The sequence below is a fragment of the Neoarius graeffei genome, chromosome 2 (assembly GCF_027579695.1).
Source record: "Neoarius graeffei isolate fNeoGra1 chromosome 2, fNeoGra1.pri, whole genome shotgun sequence".
NCBI classification, from domain to species: Eukaryota; Metazoa; Chordata; class Actinopteri; order Siluriformes; family Ariidae; genus Neoarius; species Neoarius graeffei.
This window is the reverse complement of record NC_083570.1, coordinates 114,515,633-114,519,784: the sequence shown is the minus strand read 5'-3', so window position 1 is coordinate 114,519,784 and position 4,152 is coordinate 114,515,633.

The following is a 4,152-nucleotide window of genomic DNA, read 5'->3' as shown; positions in this document are numbered from 1 at the left end:
GTGCTCATGGTTTGTCATGTGCCCCATTAGTGGGTGTGGCCACACTACTACCACTGGTAGATGACACTCTATCCTATTTGTGTGTGTGTGTGTGTGTGTGTGTGTGCAAATATTCCAAGGAAATGTGAGCAAATGTGCCTTCCAGGTTTAGGTTTATTTATTTAGCACTCATAAGAACAATGCTGCAAGGAGGGAACGAAGCCCGAAGGGCTTGTACAAGAGTTCCACCCCATCAATAATCAGCATCAATCATTATGATGATGGCTAACAAATTGAATGAATGAATGAATTAATTAATTTATTTATTTATTTTATCTCTTTATTTTATTTCAAACATGTTTTAAAAAAATATGTAACTATTTGTACATACAAAGAAAGAAAACGAGAAATTAAAAAATAAATAAATAAAATAACAGAGCTACGACATTACAAAACACTGCACATGGTTCGAAAAAGGAGTGGGAAGCAGTACAATACTTCAAAATTAACCATAATTAACAATAATTAACAATATTTATAACAAATATAACAAAATTAACAATAATTCAAATTAACTTCAAAAAGTAAGGAAACAATGTACAAAATAGTCATTGTAAAATGGAAAATATAGAAACGATACAAAAAAAGAATCTAAGTGAATAATAAGGAGACAAGGTACATGATGAAAAGAAAAATCAAGGATGGATAATAATCATCGAAAAAGGACACACAAAAAGACACAAAACAAATTAAAAAAAATAAATAAAAGTGAAGAAGTGAGGCAATGGAGAGGGTAGAGAACAGATGCGATGACTGAAGGATTCATGAAAAGGTAAAATGTATTTTAAGCTGCTTTTTGAAGAGTGAGAGAGAAGATATGGATCTTAATGGGAGAGGTAGTTCATTCCATAGCTTAGGGCCTCTATAAGATATGTTGAATTGATGGTGTGATGTACTAGAAAAGGGTAAGTATAGATTATTATTGTCACTATGTCTTGTGTGATATAAATGGACATCTGATGTGTCGGAAAATAATTTTTGAAAAGTGTCAGGGAGATCTTGTTTTTTGTAAATAAACTTGTGAATGAATAAACATATTTGGTACATATTCAGTTTTTGAATTGGCAATAAAGAATATTTTTTCAAAAAGTGGTGCAGATGGAGCATATCTGTTAGAATATGAAATGAACCTTAGGAACTTCTCCCGAGTCGGAATCCCCAAAGAGATTCTGACTGATCAAGGCACCTCGTTTATGTCACGCACACTTAGCAAACTGTATGGGTTATTGGGAATTAAGCCGATCCGCATCAGCGTTTATCACCCACAAACGGACAGTTTAGTCGAACGGTTCAATCGCACACTCAAGAATATAATTGAAAAGAATGTTCACGAGGATGCACACAATTGGGATAAATGGCTCAAACCCCTGTTATTTGCAGTGCAAGAGGTCCCACAAGCCTCCATGGGGTTCTCCCCATTAGAATTATTATATGGGCGTAAGTCGCGCGGCATCCTAGATGTACAACCCCGATTCCAAAAAAGTTGGGACAAAGTACAAATTGTAAATAAAAACGGAATGCAATAATTTCCAAATCTCAAAAACTGATATTGTATTCACAATAGAACATAGACAACATATCAAATGTCAAAGTGAGACATTTTGAAATTTCATGCCAAATATTGGCTCATTTGAAATTTCATGACAGCAACACATCTCAAAAAAGTTGGGACAGGGGCAATAAGAGGCTGGAAAAGTTAAAGGTACAAAAAAGGAACAGCTGGAGGACCAAATTGCAACTCATTCAGTCAATTGGCAATAGGTCATTAACATGACTGGGTATAAAAAGAGTATCTTGGAGTGGCAGCGGCTCTCAGAAGTAAAGATGGGAAGAGGATCACCAATCCCCCTAATTCTGCGCTGACAAACAGTGGAGCAATATCAGAAAGGAGTTCAACAGTGTAAAATTGCAAAGAGTTTGAACATATCATCATCTACAGTGCATAATATCGTCAAAAGATTCAGAGAATCTGGAAGAATCTCTGTGCGTAAGGGTCAATGCCGGAAAACCATACTGGGTGCCCGTGATCTTCGGGCCCTTAGATGGTACAGCATCACATACAGGCATGCTTCTGTATTGGAAATCACAAAATGGGCTCAGGAATATTTCCAGAGAACATTATCTGTGAACACAATTCACCGTGCCATCCGCCATTGCTAGCTAAAACTCTATAGTTCAAAGAAGAAGCCATATCTAAACGTGATTCAGAAGCGCAGATGTCTTTTCTGGGCCAAGGCTTATTTAAAATGGACTGTGGCAAAGTGGAAAACTGTTCTGTGGTCAGACGAATCAAAATTTGAAGTTCTTTATGGAAATCAGGGATGCCGTGTCATTCGGACTAAAGAGGGGAAGAATGACCCAAGTTGTTATCAGCGCTCAGTTCAGAAGACCTTGCATTTTCCAACATGACAATGCCAAACCACATACTGCATCAATTACAGCATCATGGCTGCATAGAAGAAGGGTCCGGGTACTGAACTGGCCAGCCTGCAGTCCAGATCTTTCACCCATAGAAAACATTTGGCGCATCATAAAACGGAAGATATGACAAAAAAGACCTAAGACAGTTGAGCAACTAGAATCCTACATTAGACAAGAATGGGTTAATATTCCTATCCCTAAACTTGAGCAACTTGTCCCCTCAGTCCCCAGATGTTTACAGACTGTTGTAAAGAGAAAAGGGGATGTCTCACAGTGGTAAACATGGCCTTGTCCCAACTTTTTTGAGATGTGTTGTTGTCATGAAATTTAAAATCACCTAATTTTTCTCTTTAATACATTTTCTCAGTTTAAACATTTGATATGTCATCTATGTTCTATTCTGAATAAAATATGGAATTTTGAAACTTCCACATCATTGCATCCTGTTTTTATTTATAATTTGTACTTTGTCCCAACTTTTTTGGAATCGGGGTTGTACTGCGGGAAAATTGGGAGGAGGGAATTTCACCGAGCAAAAATGAAATCCAATACGTCATTGACCTGCACGCAAAACTCCACACACTCTCACACCTAACCCAGGAGAATTTGCGGCAGGCCCAAGAACGGCAAACCCGCCTGTACAACAGGGGTACGTGCCTTCGGGAGTTCACACCAGGAGATAAAGTACTCGTACTGTTGCCCATGTCAAGCTCCAAATTGGTCGCCAAGTGGCAAGGACCCTTTGAGGTCACACGGCAAGTCGGGGACGTTGATTCTGAGGTGAGGCGAATTGACAGGGGTGGGGTGCTACAGATTTACCACCTCAATCTGCTCAAACTCTGGAATGAGGAGGTCCCCATGGCGTTGGTGTCGTTGGTTCCGGAGAAATTGAAGCTGGGGCCGGAGGTTCAAAAAGAGACATTGACATCGCTTACTGTACCTCTCCGGTCCCCTGTGGAGACCACCTCTCTCCGACCCAACTCACAGAGGTTGCCCAGTTGCAGACCGAATTTTTGGACCTGTTCTCGCCCCTACCCGGCCGCACCCGCCTCATAGAACACCACATTGAGATGCCCCCAGGGGTGGTAGTGCGCAGCCGCCCTTACAGGCTACCCGAACACAAGAAAAAAGTGGTTCGGGAAGAACTCGAGGCCATGCTCGAAATGGGCATCGTTGAGGAGTCCCACAGTGACTGGAGCAGCCTGGTGGTCTTGGTTCCCAAGGCCGATGGGTCGGTCCGGTTCTGTGTGGACTATAGAAAAGTCAACGCGGTGTCTAAATTCGATGTGTATCTAATGCTTCATATTGATGAGTTGCTGGATTGACTAGGCATGGCTCACTTTTATTCGACACTGGATTTAACAAAGGGATATTGGCAGATCCCCTTGACGCCACTATCCCAGGAAAAAAACGGCCTTTTCCACACTGTTTGGCTTACACCAATTTTTCAAACTTCCTTTTGGGCTGTTAGGGGCACCCGCTACGTTCCAGCGGCTTATGGACAGGGTTCTCCGCCCCCATGCCACCTATGCGGCCGCATACTTAGACGATATTATAATCTATAGTAACGACTGGCCGCGGCATCTACAACACCCGAGGGCCGGTCTTGGGTCGCTGAGGCAAGTGGGTCTCATGGCCAACCCGAAGAAGTGTGCGATTGGGTGGGTGGAAGTACGGTATCTGGGCTTCCAC